Raw genomic sequence first — 9,601 nt, 5'->3', positions numbered from 1 at the left:
TGATTCGGCTTAGCCCTCTCCGTGTTCTCCTTTACACTCTACCACACAGGCCTTCTTTCATTTTCTGGAATGTTCCATACTCACGCCACAGGGCCTTTCCACTTGCTATTTCCTTTCTCTCTTCACCCAGTTTAGTTCTGATTCAGAACCAACTCAAGCATCAACTCTTGAGGGAACCCTCCCTTGACCTGAGACCATATCGCATGCTTGTCTGTGGAGCTATGAGAGAATCTTTCCTTCAAGCACCACTGTTCATAATTATAATCTATGTTTGTGACTAGATGATTAATTTCTCTCTTCTTTGCCTAGAGTGTAAGTGTCATACAGACAAAGACTATGTCCACATTTGTTTACCTCTGTTTCCAGCCCAGGGCTCAGCAGACTCTGGCCTATGGGCCAAATTCAGCCCAATGTTTTTGTCAATCAAGTTTTATTGGAACAAAGCTACATCCATGTATTTCTGTACTATCTAAGGCTGCTTCACCCTAGAAGAGTTGAGTGGCTACAACAGAAACAATATGGCTCTCAAAGTCTAAAATATTTACAGAAAGCAGACATTCAACACATGTAAAAAGAATGAATAAATGGGCAAGGTAAATAAATGAATGATTAATTCTTCGCTATCTGCTGATAGAACAACTCACATAAGCCTCCCAAGGGCAATGCTGCCTCATGCAGACCACTCAGGGTCAGGGGCAGTGACTAATGCACCAGCCTCACTTTCTTCCCCAGGAGGGAGCCTGTTGTCTGACTCTAGGGCCCTGGCTCCTGGTGCTTCAGAGCCTGGGGAGTTCTCGCTGGTCCTGAAAGAGAACAGGGAATTCCAGACACATTCCCACCTCAGGGGGTTTCAAGGGTGCAAAGAAGTCTCAACTATACAGTGGGGCCCAGGGTGGGGAGGGAACTCAGAACTACACCCAAACCCCTAAGCCAAGAGAGAAGAATGTGGGAGATAAAGGAGGAAACTGATTAACTCAGATTGTCCCTCCTACTGGCAAAGCCTCCAGAACCCACCAGAAAAGACTGCCTTAGAGGCTGCGGCCCCCAGAGACCTGGCCATTCCTGGGCCAGAGCCCAACTTGAGTGCCGCCACTGGTCAAACGCCATCTTATCCTGGTCACTTTGCTTGCAGGAGGGACCCTTCCTCTGTGTCCTGCACTTCCCTCAGCACAGGGCCTACTGTATCCTCCTCTGGACTCTGCCAGCTCAGGCCTGGGATGCGGAAGGCACAGAGCAGGAACATCCTAAGGTCTCAGCAAACACCTGGGGCCAGGCAGGGCCTGGGGGTGCACCGGATCTGTGCAGCCGGGGGCCCTCATGCCCAGACCCAGATGGCTGCCCCCGGCTCCCTTCTGCTCCCGCTTCTTCTATGCTGCGCTTGACCTGGGGCGACCCAGCTCCCTCCCCCGCTCTGCAAAGCGCTTCTCAGCTGGGCTCTGTCAGCACATTTCCAACCAGCCTGGGTGCATCCGCCCACTGGCCCCGTGGGTGACTGGACTCCCGCAGGTTCTTCTGAGCTTCCATCCTGGGAAAATTTCAGTCAAGAAGTAATCACCGCTTTTGGGGGGTAGGAGAAGACGCCAGGATTTTCATAACCATAAATAAGTTGTAGAAAATTCCAAAGCAGCGCTAAAATTGCACTCAGGCTGAAGCGTTAAATGTGGCAGGAACAGAACACGCAACGCGAACATTTACACCAAAGCGCAAAGAGCCAGAAACCGGGGGCCTGGCGCGGGAGGGTGTTTCCGGCTCTTGGGGTGCTAGACGCACGTCATGTGGCTTTACTAGAGCTGCAGCTTTAGCGCTCAGATGTTTGGTGGAGAGCCTTGCAAAAGAGAAGGTACATCCTGACCAAAGCCCAGGTCGCTGCTCCAAGGACTCTAGAAGGTGCTCTTCCACCTGGGCTTCCTGGGGGCTGGCTGCTCTGAGTCTTGCCCCCCATGGCCCCGCAGGGGGTTCCTCAGAAGGGGCCCTCTGAGGTCAGTCCCTTGCATGGCCCCCTGTGCCTGGCTAGCCCAGGGCTCCTCTCTGCCATGGCTTCTCGATCTCCAAAAATGGAGGTCGTGCTGGCTCCTGTCGTCACACAGAAACCTGCTCGGAAGAGGAATCCTTAAAAATAGGCTTGGTGAGGGCCTCCCTGGTGGTGCAGCGGGTTGAGCACAGCGCTGTGAAGCTGTCCGCAGCCTCTGCAGTGCCGATTCCATCCCGGCCGGCTGGTGAGATACCCACATGGAGCAGCAGACCTCTCCTGTCTGGCCCACTGCTCCCCTCAGCAGTGTACTTCAGTCATTCTGTCTGTTCTGTTCCCTGCTCTGTCTCTGGTGAATCCTCTCACCCTCCCGTACATCTGGCCTGTACCCCGGTTCTTGTATAAAAATAAATAAATCTTATTAAAAAAAAAGACTTGGTGATGGCATTACAATAGTTTGCTGAGGCAGCCACAACAAAATTGCACGGATAGGGCATCAACATCAGAAGTGTATTTGCTCACAGTTCTGGAGCCTCGGTCTGCAGAGGACCCGAGTCCTCACACATCCGTGGGCATCCAACTTCCTTTCTATGAGGACACCAGTCAGGTTGGGCGAGAGTCTATCCATATGGCCTCTGTAATTACACCTTTAAAGGCCCTATCTCTAAATGCTGAGCTGCTGTGGGTTGGGGTTTCAACAGATCAATTTTGGGTATTTGGGTATAAGAATGATTAACAAATAAATCAAAGATCTTGCTTTGCCACATCAGGCAGAATTAGAATCTAGGGGCTGTCCCCCTGTTGACACTTCATCCAGTGTCATACTCACTGGCAAACTGTCTCAGAAAGTTCTGGAGCAGAAAGGTGAATAAAATTTATAACCAAAAATAGCTTCCACTAACTGGATTTCCATTTATTTGTTTGTTTGCAACAAAGATCTTCACTAAAAACAGACCAAGCGACAACAATGACAATAATAACAGCCCAACCACCAACCACACAAGCAAAGCTACACACACTTCCAACTTCAAATAGGTTAATGCTGACACGCATTGTTTCAGACCTGAAATGTAACTCTGAATTACAGCACAGAGCATTTATAAATTATATATTTAGTTAAGCCTTTTTACAGAGCATTGTGAAACAGTCACAAGAGGCCACAGCTATATCAGTGGTTGAATTTTATGGGTGAAACAAGACTTTGCTGATTGTTTAAGAGACTAAAGATAACAACTCTACCCAGACCTAAAAAGAGAGCCTTCTGGAGGCATCAAAGGGTGGTCTTATTTAATTCACAGTAAATTAGTCTCCAGAGACTACAAACTGATAGAACACAGGGTGCAGATGTGAGAAAACAAAACAAAATAAAAAATGTGCTCCCACCTCTGGTTTCTAAAAGTTGTCAAACTCAGCACGAACCCCCAGCGCCCCATAAGCAGAAGACTCCAGGGCAGGGGATGCTGAGCACCAAGGGGAACAGTCCCCTAAATACCCCACACTCTATACCTGCATTTGGCAGAGTCTGGTGGGGGGTAGGCACCTGGAAATATTTGTTGTTGGGAATTAAAACACACACACACACACACACACACACACTCACTCACTGTGCAAGAGATTTGGGCAAAGGGTTAGGGGGAAGAAAAAATGCAGGAATCAAGAAATAGCCAAAATCCCAGTGAAATGGTGTGCAGGGTGTTCAATAGTCACGAGACTGGACAAATGAAAAACGAACATCATTATTCCATTTTTTGACATGATTATAAAAGGAAACAAAGAGCAGAATAAAGAACTGCTTTAAACTGTATGATCTGCATCTTTTGAAAATAAACCCAAGATTTTGTCAAGAGTGTGTATCATAGCTATGCAAAACATCACAACTATACATTTTATAGACCAATTTAAAACCTGGGGCTTTAAATAAAATCCAGCCTACAAAGCATAAAAGTAAAGTTATTTTTAAAACAATTACTATGTGACATAAAGAACAAACACATGAGCTTACTCTTTTACTAAGCTCATCTGACAAGAGAATCCACTAAGCCTCCCTCACTCTGAGGATGGGACTGCAGGGCGGGCAGAGACTGACTTATGAGGCTAATAGGGAAGGCTGCAGACGGAGCATGAAGGGCCTGGGCTTGAGGTTAAGGATTTTGTGCTTTCTCCTCCAGCAAGGGGAGCCAATAGAAGTCTTTAAGGAAGAACACACTCCATCCAATCTTTTCAAAAGATGACTCAAAAAACTAGCAACAACAAATGTTGGCGAGGTTGTGGAGAAAAAGGAACTCTCCTGCACTGTTGGTGGGAGTGCAAACTGGTCCAACCACTATGGAGAGCTGTGTGGAGATTCCTCAACCTACTATAGATAAAGCTTCCATATGATCCAGCAATTCCACTCCTAGGTATTTACCCAAAGGACACAGAAACATCAATTCCAAAGAGCACCTGCACCCCTATGTTTATAGCAGCACTGTTTACAATAGCTAAGCTTTGGAAACAGCCCAAATGCCCAAAAATAGATGACTGGATCAAGAAGATGTGGTACATATATACCATGGAATATTACTCAGCATTCAAAAAAGATAAACACATGCAATTTGCAGCAACATGGATGGAGCTGGAAGGGATCATGCTCAGCGAAATAAGCCAGAAAGAAAAAGAAAAATACCGGATGGTCTCACTCATAGCAGGAATCTAGAAAACTTAAATAAGGGACCAGGAAAATGAGTAACTATAAGAAAGTGAAAATCAAAATCAACAAAAACTATGAACCAGAGACACTTTTTGGGGGGTGGGGGGCGGGAGGGGAGGGATTGGGGTCAGAATGGGGGGATTGCAATTGTATAGGGAATATAAAAATAAAATTTATTAATTAAAAAAATTAAAAAAAATAAAAAAAATAAAATAAAATGTTTAAGCCATAAAAAAAAATAAATAAATAAAACATAACGAGTAGGAAAAAAAAAAAAAAGATGACTCACTGGTTAAAAGCCCCTAATGAAAATGAAAACAGTAGCCCTCAGCTAAAACAAATCTGGAACAATCAGGCACTAGGCAGGGGCTTCAAAGCAGACAAGGTCTCCTCTTTTGCTGTCCTCAATGGACATGGGATGGCCAGTGGGCCCTTGCTTCAGTGTTTAGGGTCACTGCCTGGGTTTCCAATGTTGTAAAAGCCCTGCAACATAAAACTCCTCAAAAACCATTCTGAAACATCTTCCTTTTAAAAGAGTAAATGCAGGTCAAGTAAAAAGTGCCAAGTTGCCAGGCGTCAAAGTCAGCAGGAATTTTCTTCGTCAAAGGAAAAAAAAAAACAAAACACCCAAATATCAAGTCCCTCTTATTTTATGATCTTGCTTTTTCTAAATATTCATATAAGCTGACCTTTTCAAGGCATTGCCTGGAACTGAAAACATGCTGGTAATGAATTGTGTTTCTCTGACTTAATGGAAGCAGTGTCTGTGTCGAGAGTCGGGGTGCTGGGTTCCATCTCTCAGGGTGCCCTGAGAAGCAGAGTTCAGCAAGGCGTCACGTGGCTGGCAGGACCTGGTAGGGGCTCTGGCTGCAGGGGAATGGCCCTGCACGCTGCCAGCAAGGGTGTGTGTGTGTGTGTGTGTGTGTGTGTGAGTGTGTGTATGTGTGCGTGCACGCAAGACCCTCCTCTCGCATTTTCCATCTGCGAATGCTCCTATGTGCTTTCTTGGGAACTGCTGATACATATGAGCAGTGAGCACGGACCCCTCAATCCTGAGGATGCCCATGGGCCCCTTTTTGGAACAATGCTTCCAAATGCATAAAAGAAAACACACAGGATGATAACAGAAGCCGATTATGTTAAAGTATATTTATCAAAGTACTAAAAATCAAAATGTCGATCTAGTAGTAAATGTCTTTATTAATGCATTAAACGATAAAAATCCAGCATCATGTTTAAAACTGCCATCATTTCAAGCAGGGGTGAGGATAAATGATATTTTGAGACATGTGAAACAAAGATGAAAATTATCTGTGATTCCTACTGGAGACAAAGTCACAGGTGCTGCTAATACTACTCTGGTGGTTGCTGACATTCATACATTAAAAAGAACTCTAAGTTTCAACTGGAAAATAAAGATTTTTTTTTTTTTTTTTTTTGCCATTTGCATCCGCAGATGTCCTGGGCTAGACCATGCATGAAAAATGAGCAGACCGCCCGACATGCCCTAAATGTTGGAAGGTGAGGATGCTATTCCCAACCCTACTGAATCACAGGGCACCTCACTTAACCTTTCTGGGACAGTTGTGAAGATTAAATGAGAATATCCTTGCCTTAGTTTTGCATGCTTAAAAAAGAAGAAATAAATAATAAATGCAAGAGATTGCAGTCGGTGACCGAAGGCCTTGACCGACCCCCTCCCCCCAACCTGGGGCTTTGGCCCCTGTGATATGCTCCTAATTCACGAAGGTGCTTAGGAGACTTGAGAAAATGGGGCTGGGGGCTTTGTCCACTCTGAAGCACTTACTCAGATCAGATGGAATTTTCCACATCTGGACTTGACATGGCTGTTATCCTGCCTTTTTAGACTTGGCCTGGGAGGGCTGGAATGTGGCTCTACCAATACTAGGTTAGGAACTTTAGGGTTAAGTCTCTGCTGGGTCCTCCGTTCCCTACTGGCAAATGAGCATCTCTTCTTCATGGGAGGTTGGACGGATGAAGTGAGAGAGCATACACATCCATGTGTGTAACAGGGCCTGGCACGTGCCAGGGTCCAGTACATACTAGCCACTTTTATTATTCATCACAGTCCCATCTCAGGCCGGGCAATGCCTCGGTTACTACCCCAACATTTCTTCCTTCCTCCTCCTAGTGTCTGAATGCATTCTAGAATAAAGAATGCGTTCTTTTCCCAGACTCCCATATGTCAGGAAGGAAAACGCTGTAGCCCATACTTCTGTTTTCAGTAGCATTTCTGAAGTCTCAATATGGGCGATGCAAACAAAATCCCCAGCCTCAGAGACACCCCGCCTTTCAGCTCAGTGCTGGCATCACCATCACCTTCCAGAAGCCAGGAGTTCAGGGGGCAAAGGGTACAGCTCGAATGCAGACACCAGGACTAAGCCACAGTTGGCTCATGTTAACCTGCTGAGAATAGCGGGGCAGGAGTGCGTGCCAGACAGTTCCAGAGACACGGGACCCTCACATCAGCAAGGAAGAGAGCACTGCAGACAACCGTCAGAAACATTTAAAAAATTTTACTTGTCTTTTGTTTGCACGAAAGGCACATTCCTATAAAATGAGACAACACAGGTCTTGTTCTTTGGAAGTTTACGGTCTCTCAGGGGAGACAAACCCAGACATGGTAAGACATAAAAACATACAAAGCAACCACAGTTCCAGGGTGAGCGGCCGCACAGGCAGGCAGCCCTGGCCCGGGGGCGGGGGCCCAGTCTGGGTGTTCCCACAGTTCTCCCGCTGTGATGGGGAAGCATGTTCCACAGGAGGTGGGGGGGCTGGCCGGGCTGGAGGGGTGCGCTTTCCTTGATATCGCCCTGCCTCTTTTCTGAGCGCGTCTGTGTCATTGTGATAGTGCTGCGTGGATGGATGACCGCAGGCATGGCTGGTAGGAGCCAAGGGATCGAGGTCCTCGCAACAAGGGCTGTGGTTACACTCACCCTGACCCAGCCTGAAGGTAAAAGTATTGAGGCTACAAAGGGGTGGCCGAGAGCACGAGTGAATCAGGTGGAGGCCCACCTCTTGACATCCAGAACCATTTCTGGGTAGATGACGCTTTCCTCAACGTCCTCCCCAACTGTGGGCTGATTTTCTGGGTCTATGTCAATTCCTTCTGCTCTCCCCACAGACTTCAGGGAGCCCAAGGAGAAAAATGGTTTTAAAGTGCTGCCCGGTCCCAAGTCCCTCTGCTCCTCACCCAGGGGACATGCATGGACACTGATGGGAATATGTTGTCCCCCTGAGCAGCCTCCAACTACTTCCATCAGGGGTCAGGAAATGGCATTTCTAACTTCCGTAAACCTCAACCTCCCAGGACCTTAACCCAGAGAGGGGCCCTAAGGCTGCCTTGGGGACCAGGGTGCGAGTGGGAGTCTCCAGACTCAGGAGGGAGCTTGCAGGGGGAGATTCATGCAAACTGCAATAAATGTTTGCTGAGCCCAGTGTCCCAGCACAACCCGGAGCTTCTCTCTGTGTTAATCCAGTGAAGTCTCCAGGGGTGAACACGGCAATCTCCGCATGTTAAGATGGGAGACGTGGGCACAGAGAAGTTAAGTCATTGGCTGAAAAACACACAGTCAGTTTGGCTGATAGAGCCAGGATTCGAACTCAGTCACTGGCCTTCAAAGATGAAACTAAAAAACGTGATTAATTTATGCTAAGTGAAAGGATCTATTCACAACAGACCCTACATTATATAATCCCATCATTTGATACCTGAAGAATAAGGAAATCTAGAGAGACAGAACGAAGATTAGTGTGGCCAGGGGTGGGGAGGGAGAGCAGCGAAGAGGTCCTGGAGGGGCGCGGGGTCATTTCGAGGCCACGAAACTGTTCTGGTATTGACCGTGGTGACGATTACAGACACATCTGTGAAGATATGAAAACCATGAACTGTTCACCTTCAATGGGTGAATTCCATGACATGTGAATTATGTCTCAATAAGGCTGTTAGAAGAATGTTTTTTATTTAGTTGAACCGGCTTTTTGGGAAGCAAACCAGAGCAGACACATCTCGGCTTTCAAGGAGGGCCTGGGAGACAACTTAACTTTGCTTCAAAGAAAAATGGATCCAAATGAAAAAATGGAAGGAATGTCCCTTTTCTTTTGAGCCTTGCAACATCAGAGCTGCTAACAGAAGCCCCAGGCCTGGGGTGGGACGACCTTTCCTTTTCTGCAGAGGAGCAGAAGGCAGGATGGGGCTACACGGGGAGCTGTGGCCTCCACACTTTCTCCCAGCACAGGCTCCAGACAGCACTGTCAGGTCATTAAATATGAATTAAGAAAACATAAGATCTGCCTGCCGAAATCTAAGCGACTGCAAAGCAACCCGAGTGGAGGAGCAGGAGCCATCTCCACGGGGTGCTTGGTGGTGCCAGGATTCCCCTGCAGAGGGTGCCTCCTGGCCCGTGCTGGGAGAACCATGTCCTGTCCCACCCAGAAGTGGGGGAAGCTGGAGTCTAGACAAGGCTGGCAGTCCAGTTCTGCTGCGTTGTGCTGGGAATCATTTCCGGAGGCTGATCCTATATCCTGCCCTGTTAAGGACTCTGGAAACTCCCAATCTCCTCTATTACGCTCTGTTTAATAGTCAGAGGTGTTGCTGTTTTTCTGGCATCTACACTGTAATAGATATAGTAATCTGGATGGCCCTCAATTTTCCCATCTGTAAAAGGATATTGACATTTTTTGCTTCGTGATTGTCAAACGACTTGATTAGATGACACCTATTAGGCAATCAGAATAGTTTCTGACATATGAAAAACATTTAAAATCTCATTATCATTAGAATTCTAGAAAACCACTGGTGTTAGAACACCCAAAGTTGATCAACTTTGGGGAGTGTGGGACATCACTTACATTCTGATTTAGTGGCCCCTTTTCTGGGCTTCGTGCATGTTGTGTGGACCTTCTAGGCATGGGGAGGACTT

Source organism: Talpa europaea, assembly GCF_964194135.1.
Source record: "Talpa europaea genome assembly, chromosome: 6".
NCBI classification, from domain to species: Eukaryota; Metazoa; Chordata; class Mammalia; order Eulipotyphla; family Talpidae; genus Talpa; species Talpa europaea.
The sequence above is the reverse complement of the archived record's forward strand: the minus strand, read 5'-3'. Positions refer to the sequence as shown.